General features: G+C 44.0%; 1 protein-coding gene across 1 annotated transcript in view; it reads left to right on the plus strand.

Annotated features, from left to right (window-relative positions):
- Window positions 1-13500, plus strand: part of LOC105562642 — a 198274-nt gene that overhangs the window by 28201 nt on the left and 156573 nt on the right. The window lies entirely within an intron of this gene.

A 13500-nucleotide genomic window follows, 5' to 3' on the forward strand; every position in this document is an offset into this window, starting at 1 on the left:
CACCGCGCGCGCCGCGCTACCACGACGTCGGGGGTCTCGGCTGCGGGAAAAACGGTCGGCGGACGAGAGGATAACGCGGAAGTTAGTTGGCGATCGTCCGGGGCGATCTTCCGTACATCGGGCTTAATCCTGTGGCCCGGTAATAGGATCGACCGGCGATCCCTCTGGGAGTATCCGGCGCGACTCTCGAGATTTTCGAATTTATGGGGGAATTGCGAGCGTACGTACGCTTCTTGGACGCCGCCGTATGGAATATGCTCCTCGCCATAAATCCAAAATTCCGAGTGGCCCGAACGACGTCGCTCCATTGTTGGGCCGGGAGTGTAAGGAGAGGAGTCGTCGTCCCGCGATTGTCCTGCGAGACCGCCCAATGACATTTGCCAGGGAATCCAAGATATATTTTATTTATAAATCAAATCCTACTTCGTTTCCCTGCTGATTGAACCGAAATGAAAAGAAAAAACATCTCCCATATGAATCTCCGGCTCGCACGAATGCCACTTCTTGATACGTACGTACGTACGATTAGATTCTCCGCCACGCACCGCGCTCGAAACAACGTACGTAATATTTTAACGCTCAAGAGGATGCAATTTCAGAGCGCTTAACAAACAGCGATGTCTTATACAGCTATATCCGCGTGCACTTTTTCCCCTCTTTCAATCCTCTCTTCCTGATGTTCGCCACACGCTACGCGCCATCGATGCATCTCGAGATTGCAAGTACAACGATATCGACGTAACGTGCGGCGCTATTGTTTGAGCGAGCGGATGGGATATAATTTCAGATCTAAACTGCGAGTAAAAGAAGCGGCATTACGTTAACGAACGTAATTAATGTATACCGCAGTCTTTGCGACGCGTAGCTACTCGAGATATGTAGCTACACCGCCGGTACTCGGGAAATCTCGGGATGAGTATTATTCCTTATTTGAACCATAAGCTCGGTATCAACTCGCCCGCAGCAGCGTAATGGGCTTCCCCTACGCGTTACGTCGAAAAAGGGCGTAAAAAGAATAAGAGGAAGGGCGTTTCGTGCAGCCACTCGCACTCGGGAAGGAGCACACCGCGTATATAGCGAAAGAATTTCTCTCGCATTTCGAGTTATTGCACTTGACAGGTTTCTCGCCCCTGCACTCACTCCGCCACGTTACCACGGCGAGTGCCGGCGAGCTTGCGGCGAGAAACGGGAAATGGGAGGATAAGGCGAAAGTTAGTTGGTGATCGTCCGTGCATCGAGCTTTAATCCTTTGTCCCGGTAACGGGATCCTGGCGTTAAATCCCTTCGGTCTCGCATCCGCGGAGGATCTTTCGTACTTGTCCAAATAAGGGCGGTAATTTAACACCGCGGAGACGAGCTAGAGCGAGCGGTCATTTCCACCGCTCGACTCCCGCTCGAATCTCGGCTGCCGTAAAATCCCGAATTTCGCCTCTCGATTGACTTCTACATTATTTTACCCTTCCACCTATATGTTCCTCTCTTATTCCACTTTTAACCGTTATACCTTTATATGAATTGCCGATAGTTTTTTACAATTGCAAAGATTGAAACGATGGTTTTGGAACGTCGGCGAATTTCGAGAGAATGCAATTCCGTCCGTTTGCTCTCGATAAATTCTCCCATTACTTTTTCCTTTCCATATTCCAGCCTTGCTGCGCTGTTTCAATTTTTTTTAAGCAACAATAGCTCTCGCGGTTATTTTTTAAGACGGAGGCACCCGAAGCGATCGTTTCGACCGCTGGCGAATTCCAAATAGGTCACTTGATAGACTTTCCTCGGTTGTTTGATAGACTTTTGCGGTTTTTCGACTTTCTATCTAGCCTGCTCTCTTATAGTTCTCTCGCGCTTGTTCAAATAACGCCGGCGGTCTAGTAATACTGGAAGGATCGAAGCGGCGATTTTGTCCGTCGGGGAATTTTAAACGTGAGTAATCCGGCTCTCTACTTGAGAGATTCCTACATTTTTCAGACTGTCCATTGCGCCTTCACGCTCTTTAATCTTGAGCAGTAATGAGGACCGCTATATAAATAGCTCGGTTTGGAAAAAGAAGGTGGCCGCTGCATATAGGTATAAGGACTTTTTAATAGCTTTTCTCCGAGAAGGAGGGCCCCGCGCACGTATGTAGAATCGGCTAATTCATTTTGACGAACGCTCCTGGAACTCTCCCGGAAAAGGGGAAATTCTGTTAACGGTGCAAAAGCATAATATTGGCGCAAACGTATACCGCCAGTGTTAAACGTTGTTCGAGGATCGAATCAGAGTCGCGTCTTCGTCGCGCTCTTCGCATAGTTACACGTTACATAAAGCAGGTGGAAGAGTGTTTCGCATAGTTTCTCGTTGCTACGAGATACGCGCCGTGATATCATAGAATCTCTTTCGCATTTGTGAAGTTATCGCGCTTGGCTGTTTTCTCTCTCTCTTTCTCTCTCGCCGTTCGTTCTTACATGTAAACAGGATATTCCTATAACGCGAAAATTTCTGCCCTTCTTATACGTATTCTTATTTTCGTTGTGTTTTCTTTTTATTTCGCGAATCTATCGAGACAAAAAAGGCGAGGATAAGTGCTAGAGGCGCGGTTAAGATCCACCGGTGATCGTTCGAGATGATTTCCTGTGTATCGGGCTGAATCCCGTAATCTGATAACAGGATCAGCCGCCGAGTTCTCAGACGATCGGAATTTCGTTGGCTTTATTTAACACGTTCCATGTTGCGCGGATATCGTTCGTCTCTGCGAAAACTTACACGCAGAGAGAGAGAGAAAGGTAGAGAGGAAGAGAGAGGTCATCTCAATCTCTGTCTGGAAATTGTAACAATCATTCCCATCCATTGACTCAGAAATATAAGAAAAATATCCTTGGAGAAAAATATCCCCGAAGTAGGATATCATATATTCTTTCAATATTTGATTATCTGTCTTCGGGCGATATTAAGACTCCAACAAATAGATTCTCATCCTCTTCGCTCGATTAAACATTAAGGAGAGGAGCGGAAAGAGTGGAAGTGAGCCGATCGGGGGAGGTGGGGAAGAGCGCTAGACCCCCAATATTCCTATAACCTATTCCTTTAAAGGTCGGACCGCGGATTGCGATTTATAGCGTGTACCGCGGAACATGGAAACGCATCCGGAATTCGTTAGACTTCCGTGTGTATTTCGCTATTGCGTCGATTAAATAAATTCCCGGCAGCGGGAGCGGCAGCGGAAGGGCGAAAGAGCGCGGCGAAAACATTAAAGAGTTTCCTTCACACTCGGGAGTTTCCGTAACTCGATAGCTTTCTCGCCTTGGCGCACTCCGGTCGGTTCTTCTTTGGCCGACCGGCGCCGAGCTGCACAGGATAAACGGCCAGTGGATGAGACGATAACGTGAAAGTTACTTGGTGATCGTGTAAGGCAATCGTCCGTGTATCGTGCTTAATCCTCTGGCTCTCTGGTAACAGGATCAACATCGAGGGAGAAGAAACTTTTTGGAAGGATCGCGTACACGCGCGCGCGCGCGCGCGCGCCGATTAAATGCATCCGCGTATTTACCGGATCGTCGCGTAGTCGACTCGCCGTCGAATAAATATTCGCCGTTTCAAGCGAGATGATCGCAAATTGGCCGACAAGTCAGGGCGGAAAGTAGCGGAAGAAGATGTCGAACGTGCGTAATTGATTAAACGCGATTTAATGAATTCGCAAACGACAGGCGAATGACGACCTGTTGGAGTGACGCGCTTCGGCGACTTTTTTTTATATTTATTTTATCCCCTCTTCGCCACCCGCCACACTCGTCCGTCGTTTGGCCGATTTGTGCATTTAATTATGCACATTGAAATGCAGGTAGCGTGTATGAATACTGTATTAGAGCCGAGGTCCATTATATAACAATCGAAAATAGCCCGGTACAAACGTGTCGATTTTATATCCTGTAAAATGAGCGCCAATCGATATTCGAAAACCATTTGATGAAATGATTGCCGTCGAGTGGATTAACCGGAAGTTCGGAACAGGCGATGGTAATTACAATAGATCGCTCGCATTTGGATCTCCATTTATGGATGGATAACTCTGTAACGTTCTCAAATTTCTGACAGCTCTCAAGTGGATTACGGTTAGGATACTTTCACAAAAGACAGAAGGGAAAGGCTTGTGTAGTAGTGGGCGTACATGGTGCGTTGTTGCCGGTACTAGCGATCCAATGGAGCGACTTAAGAATTAATGCGTTTGGAATATTATAAATCGATATAAATAATCGGTAGAAAAAAAATAGGAGCAGAGGGAAAATTTAACTTATTATATTTGGATATAACATCGAATAATACCCGTAAAGATGAAGTATTTATATCTTTCCAGCTACAAATCCGATTTGCATGAATTTAATATGTCGCGGCAAGTTCTACCGTTTTATACAATGGATCTTGAGAAATGAAATGAATGGAGAATTCCTAACGTTGTTAGAAAATTTGTCGATCGCGCGATTTATATTCAGCCAGATTTAATCTAACGAAGAAATTTCGGCGTCCACGTCGTTGAGTCCGATATAATGTCGCTCGGCTTGCGGACAGAAAATTTTGCGCTGATAAATATTGCATAAATATAAGACGTAAAAAATGCAGGCAGGCAGCGGGTTGAGGAATTTCCTTCACGTTCCGAGATGCTGGCGCTGCTGCTTTCGACGGTGCCAGGCGGCGTTGTAACTCTTGGACCGACATTACCGTGGGGCTCTACAAGAAACGCGGCGGGCCCCGCCGCCAGACGGAACGATCCCGCATATCGATCTTAATTCCGCAGTCTGGCGAGCAGATAAGCTCCCGGATGCTTAGCATTCAGACGATTTGAATTTTTAGCCGGCTAGCCAAATTTAGTCGTTTCTCCGCTCCTCTCCGCTTCGCTCCGCTCCGCTCCGCTCCGTTGGAATCGCCCTACGCGATTTGCTTCCGAGCTCGTCCTCGCAAATACGTTATTCAGACGCGAATCCCCGAATACCGACGGATCAAGATATCCTGAGACACCGGCATTCCGTGTCGTGTACGTAAAAGGAAAATCAATGAAAGAGCAGGCGAGCCCTTTGTTGTTCGCAACGCGAGGAAATGCCTCGGCAGTAATTCATATTCCTCTTACTAAAGTAAAAATTTTACTCTTGTCAATATTCGCTCGATGTAGAAAATTCCGTTTGAGTCTTTTACGCGTGTTGCAAAATCGCGATAGATAATTCACCGCTGACGGAGAAGAAATGTATTATTTAATTGCAAACTTTTTTTTCTTCCGACTCAGCTCGTGCGGACACGTGGCATAAAAAATGTAACGGGTAATCAAAGATATGTATGTCGACGTCTCTCACCTCTCGTTCCTCTCTTGTCGCTTTTACGTCGATGATGTCCACCGCATGTGGGCAAACGGGACGGATGTGACGGCCGGCATGAAAGTTAGATGGTTATCATCTGGGGCGATTTTTATGTGCATCGTGTTCATCTGGTTGGCTCGTATCGAAATTAACACGCGGGCCAATGAAAGTTTTAACATCGATTTTTCCCTCCTCTGCAAATTTTGCTGCATTTAGAGACGAACGCGAAAGCGAGAAAGCGTTTCGACAGCGATAACGAATTAAAAAAAACGCGTAATGAATTTTTTAATTACAGCCAATCTTTAAATTGAAACATTTTCATTAAGTCGGACTACACAGAGGTGCTGTTAAACTAATTAAGAAAAAAAAGTGAAACTCTCGCGTGGAAACTCGCATGACGGGGGGGGGGGGGGAAGAATAAAAAAAAAGAGTATAAAGTGAATAGCTATTTTATTCGGAAATTTATCCGTCCTGATTCGCAATCCGCACACTCTCGTTCTGGCCACGCAGCTTTCATCTTTTTTAGTCAGCGTTTGTTAATTGATATGAAACAAACAAACGAAATAATATTGCGAAAAGTTCTGTACACACGATATCAAATATTGAATTAAATCGTTTTTAAAGTAATAACATGCGAGCGGGGAAACGGGGAGGGGCGGGAGGAAAGCAGCGGCGCAGCGTCTGTAATCAAACCGGCCGCCATTTGCGGATAAATTTTCCATAAAAATCGAAAGGTAACGCGCGGCGGTTTCGGCTCAATTAACTAATTCGCGAAAATTTCACTCCCGCGGGTATAATTTCATCGAGGGTCGCGCGCCCGTCGTGGAAAGAGGGGAGGAGAAAGGGAAAGGTAGAAACGTTGTCGCAAAAGGTACGCATTAATTCCGTTGCTCGCTGTGCTTGCATCGTTTACGTGTTGACGATGTAAATGAAGCGAATTGCCAGGCACTTACTGCGAGCTATTTAAGAAATCATGAATCCAGGCGCAGCAGCGTTTCCGTACAGGCCGTTCCCTCATTTCTCCAGCTTGCTCTCTCCCTCCGCGTTTTTCTCTATCTCGCTATCGTCTATGCGCATTTCCCGATGCCGTGATTTCGCCGCCGAGGGCTCAAACTGTCAGGACGAACGATAACGCCGAAAGCCCGCGATCATTGTAATTCATTCGTCGTTTAATTCATGAACGTAATAACGAATGCACCGCGCCGGCGATAATGTATTTATTCCGCGATTTACATTCGGGCGCGATTTAAATTATTGTAGGGACAATTATTGCACTTACATCGCTCGGCGCGTAAGCTAATTTTCACGCGGCATCTCGTATCGCCGATGAATACACGCGCGTCGCGTGAACCGGTAAACTGATCGCTCGGAGAATAAACTGTCGGACAATTAAACTCGAGCGCTGGATGAAAGTAGACGTTATTTCCGTCGCATGCTTATCGATTAAAACGTTCATCTACCCCAGCACCTTTTTCAGTTTAGACCGCGACGGACGTTGGACGCGGGGAAGGAACATCTAGGTCTCGCGATCATCTTATCGGCACGAGGAAACGTATCACCCGTAAGTTTAAGACGCGGCAACTTACGGGGGTTGACCTATCGTTGACACGTCGATAAAATTTCACGGAGGCGCGGCACTGCACTTACGCGGCGGGCTGCTTAAAAAATTATGCGAGCTTAAAAGTTGCCGTCCCGAGAACTCGAGGTCGTTCTCACGACGACGACGACGACGACGGCTCGGCCTCTGCTTGGCTCGGTCTTCCGCGGAAAACCGGGATGGTAAACGGGACGATAACGCGAAAGTTACATAATGGTCGTCTAGCATGATCTGTGTTCTTAATTCCGGGCGAATAAAAAGCCGGGTAATGGCGGAAACTCGCTCGCATGTTTCCTCGGAAACAAAATGCCCCCGAAGACGAACGCGCCGCTATTACCACCAGCGAAAAAGCATTCCTTTACGTCCGTGTCCGTCCGGCCGATGGCTTCGCGTATCGCGCCGCAATACTTGCGGGAGAACGAGTAGACGAGGCCGATATGTAACATTCACGGCTACATTTCCGAAGTGTTCCGCTGCCGACTTTAAACTTGAATTGATTGTCGCTGTAGCGCGATCTATTGTACCCGTTCTCCATCCACGCGGGCTAACTTGGTTAAAAACTGTGCCACCGTGTGAAATTGATAGTTCGTAGAATGTTCTAAAATTGATCTTCCAGAGCCTTAGCTGCCCCATTTGATTAATCGACTCGAGATTAATTCGGAAACAATTTACTATTAAAAGGGTTAGCTTTTTCTCTTGAGTTTTAAAAAAATTTCTTCCCTCTTTATGCGCGCAGGGGTAGGAGACTTTAATCGGATTTATCGCGAGAATATAGAAAATGTTGAGAAGAGACGTCTTTTTTCGTATCATGAAAATTAAATACAGACATTTAACGGTCTAACGTGGGTTGTTTCATGGCGTTACCGTTTGCTCTTTACCGTGCTTTTCACCGAGAGACGCGATTAAAAAGCTGCCGCGGCGACGTCGTCGTTTCTTAAAGTTGTCTTGCCTCTAAACGCTAATGAAACGGCTGAAATAAGTTGGCGGCGCTTGCCTCGGACGACTTACAAATTTACTGTATTTTGAGCAGCCGCTCCGCAGTCCGCCCCGGCTCTATCTTACGTAATGTGAGAAAAACGAGGGCGGCGGCCGGGACGGTGGCGAAAAAGTTGGGCGATTACAGGGTGATTCTTTTTGCGCTGTCGGCTGACTGCTAATCGATTTAATGTGACTTTCGGAAGGTACGTTTCGGCTCGACGTTGTCTTCTATACAATATTAAAGCGGAAACAAAATACACGGTATCGATCCATCGCTGTCATGTCAGGACTGTAAGGTAACTGTTCAATTAGGTATATGTTACCTTACTGGTCAGAGCACTCCTAAACCCAGCTCTATACTAGTCTATTGATAATACTGTAATCCAAGATAATATAATGAGAGTGAGTAGCCGAGTATAACAGAATCAGGTTAATCAAGCTGGTCGATGCAACTTGGCCCTTACTTGCGGGTCCCGAATATTAGAGAGGAGCAGCGTTGTCTACATCCGTTAATAAACCACATCGTGCATCGGAAAACGCTGCGCACTAACGTTCGTTCGATACTCGTGGCTTTTTCGCTCGAGATATCGCTCGACCGATTCGACTCGACTCGACGTTGAAATGAAACGGTTCCTGTGCAAATTTCACGGCGCGATAATTCGCGCTGCGGTCGCTCGGCGAGCGGAAATCGCCATTCGGAGAGGGAAAAGCACCGGGAGGGAAACGCGTATACTTGCGACTTATAAAAAATTACTGTGCGTCACACTGAGAGGAAGAAGCGCGTCGCGTCACGTTCGTCTCGCGGGATGCAAGAAGATTTAATTATATATCGTACCGCAGCAGCGTCGTCTCGGTATCTTAATTCAGTAGATATCTCTCCGAACACAGGCGGAGCGACTCGGAGCGAGAAGTAAAGGCGGGCGGGATTACGAGGGATGTGCAAGCGTACGCAAACTCCGAAGCGAATGCCGTTGTTCTCCGCGCGCCGAGATAGTCTCGTTATTTTCTTGCACGGAGAAACTCGAACGCGCGCACTCTCTCTCTCTCTCTCTCTCCCTCTCTTCCCGAGCACTCGATAATATGTTCAAACATCAAATCTGACGAAGATACGATCGTGGACGAACTCGCCGTTTGGACCGATTCCTCGGGAAATGGCGACGCCGCGTTACAGCCCGACGTAAAGGAAAGAGGCGAATGAGATCGGTGTGATTTTACGTTTTACTTCGTACCTCTTTCGCCGTTTCTCCAGCCAGCCAGTCAGCTTCGTCGGGTTGGGGTGCTTTCTCCCGGATACTCGTTGAATCACACGCGGGTAAATGGACGGACGTTAGAAATTCCCTCTTTTCGTCGTAAACGTGCCTGAAAAGGAATCGCAAACAACACCTCGTCCGAAACATTCTTGTCTCGCCGTTGCTTTCCGCTACCACGGATTTACTCCTTCTGCCTAATTTCACTCGCTGATTTATATAATTCCGCTTGAGTCGTGCCTTTCGTTAAACAGTAATAGTAAATTGCGGTAAAACAATCTCGGTGCGATAATTTCCAACGTGAGTTTACGCATCAACTTCTATTTACGGTCAAGCGGCCGACGTAATTTCAGATTACATATAATGGGTGTAATAACGCGATGCAATGTAACTTAACATATAGTAATATAGTTAGGCAATTTACTTTTCCGGCCGCCAAGTGTTCCCGTAATAACCTTTCGATAGCTCGACGTATCTCTTTGTCGAGGAAAAAGGATTTTTCCGAAAAATGTGACGCTCGAGGCCCGTTTTACCTCGAATCTTCTATCGCGACGGAAATCGGCGCGCACGAGTGCTTAGCGAAATGGTTCATTCATCGCGCGATTCGCGCTGATAGCCGGAGAGAGTTATTCTTTCCTGCAAGGTTATTCCTGTGCAAATACGAAGGGCTGGCTGGCTGGCTGGCTGGCTGGCTGGCTGGCGGAATGGATCGGGGCACGTGCCGGGCCGCGCGCAAACGATATCCTCTCTCTCGATCTCTCACGCTTCATTCTTCATTGGATAGAATTGGCGGTATACGCCAACTGTTATAGCTGCCGTTACGCTCATTCTATTATAGCCCCGGGAGACAATTATGGGCTAGTAATGGGCCACGCTCGAAACTGTTATTGTGGCGCACCAATTTCTTTCGACACTTTTTCCTTTCCTTTTAGCGATGGACGTCCCGACAAATTTAACGAAAGCTGTCGCGACTGACCATGATAAGTGCGCCATTGATAATCGACAATTCGCCTTTAACGAGACATTGACCAGACTCGGGCAGACTGAAATGCGCAAGAGCTTCTTTTTCAACGACTGTCGTTCTTTACTCTTTAATAATACTTTTACACGCGTAATAATGAAAAAAGTAGATTTTATTCTAAAAAAAATGCAGTTGCATTTTATGAGGCATCGATGTGCAGAGCATGCTAAAGGGTGGAAGATTTTTTTCGTCACTTTTTATCTCAACAGCATATAATCTCGTCGGTAACTAGAATCAACCTGTAGAGAAGATAATTGAGTAACGTGATGGGTATCGAACGATATGCGGACGTAAAACATATTTAGAAATGTATAATATTCATTAAGTATTTACGTTACGTGTTGTGAATATCGGTAAAGTAAAATTAATGCAGCAAATAATCTCTGATAATCACACACGTTTTAGTTTGAACAATACCCGATATTAACGGAATTACACATGAGAACAACTGATTTAGTTTTCATGTCGGTCCTTTTAACAGTATTTTCCGAATCCCCCGTATGCTTTGCCGGAACAAATATCTTTTTCCGAAGTGAAATTCTTTGTAATCCGTTATAACAGAATACTTTGTAATTTAATATTTTCATCGTGTTTTTAATATGCTTTTCCCGTTACATCGGCCATCGCCTCTCGCTTTTGCATTTTTGTAAACCGACTACCTACTCAATTAGTCGAGGAAACTGTTTCGGTCATTAAAATCTCGATAAAATATACGGTTCTCTACTCTACAACGTCTCGGCTCCGGAGAAACGCCGGAAGGACTTTCGAGAGCTAAGAAGACGCGTTCCATTGTAATCCTTCGCATCGTCCTCCCTTATGCGCACGGAAGTTGGAATTTTCGAAGTAGCGAAGCTAATGCGTCCGTCCGACCAGCGCGCGGTTTCATCCACTAAGTTAGCCATAGTATTAAGCCCGCGAGCTAAGAAAATGTTTCAGACTACAATTTAGTGATTCAAAATACGAAAAGAAAATTGCAATGTCAGTTGCGTTATTCTATCAACGAGGATTCCAGTTGTCGTTAAGTATCTCCGTGAAAAAATACTAACCAAATATATTCTCCTTCTCTCAGAGCGTCTCACAAGTACCGTGAAATGCTTTAATAGCGTATTCTGCAGATTCATATTGAAAAAGCTTTGACGTCAAAATGTTAAAAGTGTCGCAATAGTTTTCGAATTACGAAGTGATCAAATTTAGCAAGCGGTATCGCGTCGAATTCGAGTGGCGTTTAACTGCCCATATCAATCTGCCATTTTGATGGCAGTTCAGATGTGACATTGATGTTTGTTACTTAACTAATTTCATTTTTTTATTTCTCATATGCGTACACACTCTATCAATTAGCTGGTATCGATAAATTACCGATGAGAAATTTTAGAGAAATATCACGTATTTGTAGATTTTTTAATAACGAGAATTTGGATGCTATTGACATTATATATTTTTAATTTTAAAGCAACTATTAAGTTTGAAAGGTTACACCATATATCTCCATTTTCTTACAATAGGTGGACTAGAATAAATTAGTTTTAATTTAATCCTAAAACGTATGCATCTATCGATATATCGTACATGCGAGAATGCATAAAGCTTATAGAATAGAGCTCAGCGTATCGATACATAACTTTTTGACATATTTTGGTATCTTATTAGAATATCATACATACGAAATTTTCCGCAAACAAACATGAGACATGATATATTAATAATAATTATTTGGGCAATTTTTTAGCGTCGAGCGTTGACATTATAAACGACGAAATTTCCTATTTATTTAGATAGTAGTAGAAAACGTTAAAGAAATAGAGAAGAGCATAAAATAGAAATTCCGCAAAATTAAAATACTGCCATTTCGAAAACAACTTTTAATCAAGTTTCTTCATTGTGTTTATATCTTATGGACGAAGCTCTCGTGGAAAAAGATATTAACGTACATATAGGTATATTATATTTATATGACGTACAAATAAATTAATATTTATAAAATGTGGAAAGAAATGTTAATATTTAAGCGGGTAATTTTATTTTTCTTCTTTCCTTCCACATATATTTCTCTAGTAGAATTTGAGAGGTCTGCATTTGACCTCTCTATATCTTTCCAAGATTAAATATTACATAAACTGCCGCAAGAGAGGAAGCAATACTCGGAGATTTTTTTCACGTATGGTACAAGAAATAATAAAATTAATGGAAGAAGGAAATATTGCACAATCAAATAAAATGTTAACCGCTCTCTTTAATAAGAATACTTTATTAACGATTAGTAATGGCATTTCTTGTTACGACCATTATTTTAGCCTAATCTTTCCATAATTACCAACGCATCATCAATTCTACGCGAAACTAATGATCGTTCTTGATTGTGAATAATTGAACAACTATCGTGACATTTTGCATTCGGTTCTTTTTTCACTCTAGTTTATCACCAGAGCACGGTATTAAAGCACGGTGATTGTGAAACACATTATGTATATCATTAATGTAAGTTATATTAAATTATCATAAATTACTAATGTTAAATCGAAACAGCGTACTGAATAATTTATTCTTAGTAAAATGCAAAATTCATGACGACAAAAGAATAAATTTTCGATTTTATTAAATATTGAATACGATAATAGCATAATGGTTAAGAGTCTCGTCGATTTTTTCGTTTACCACCGTAATGTGTGGCTCAAGTTTTACATATTTGATAAAATATACAGCGACACTTAATCGCGAGTACTGATCAAAGTCGCGATTGTTATTTGTCGCGTAATATTTTCCTTTCGAAATTTTGTTCAAATAGCGAGGTTAATATTTTTTCATCGTCTCAAGTGCCGGTACGAAACCGTAACATTTCATTCCCTGGTCGAGTTTCGACTTCCGACTGTAACGTCTCTATTTGCATCTTCGTCTTCTTCAATTTGCATCGTTCGGTCAAGAAACAAGCACTCAGAGGCGTGCCACTCACGAACAATTTGAATATTTCCTATGGCACTCATCCGTTGAGAGGATCAATGAAATGTGGCAGTAATTGGAGAGTCCCTTTGCGGAAACGGTAGCATCCGTCCGCTTTTTTGGCATCAGATAGAGCACGATAAAATCTTTTGTATATGAAATGAGGTCGCGGTGTTAGTTTATTAAATATACGCCATGGCCAACAGAAATCGATTTGTCCGCGACAGCATCCGCGGAGGTCGATACACTCGTACTCGATTTTTAATTCAGAAAACCCTCTCTGAATACCCTTTAGTGATACGCAACCGTGATATTCTCTCTGATGCATTTTGGTTCTATATTAACAGGTTTGGTATTCGCGAATATCGACGCGTCATATCATCATAATTCCGCGAGATA

Source organism: Vollenhovia emeryi, unplaced genomic scaffold (genome assembly GCF_000949405.1).
Source record: "Vollenhovia emeryi isolate VEMERY1.0 unplaced genomic scaffold, V.emery_V1.0 DF939185.1, whole genome shotgun sequence".
In the NCBI taxonomy this organism is placed as follows: domain Eukaryota; kingdom Metazoa; phylum Arthropoda; class Insecta; order Hymenoptera; family Formicidae; genus Vollenhovia; species Vollenhovia emeryi.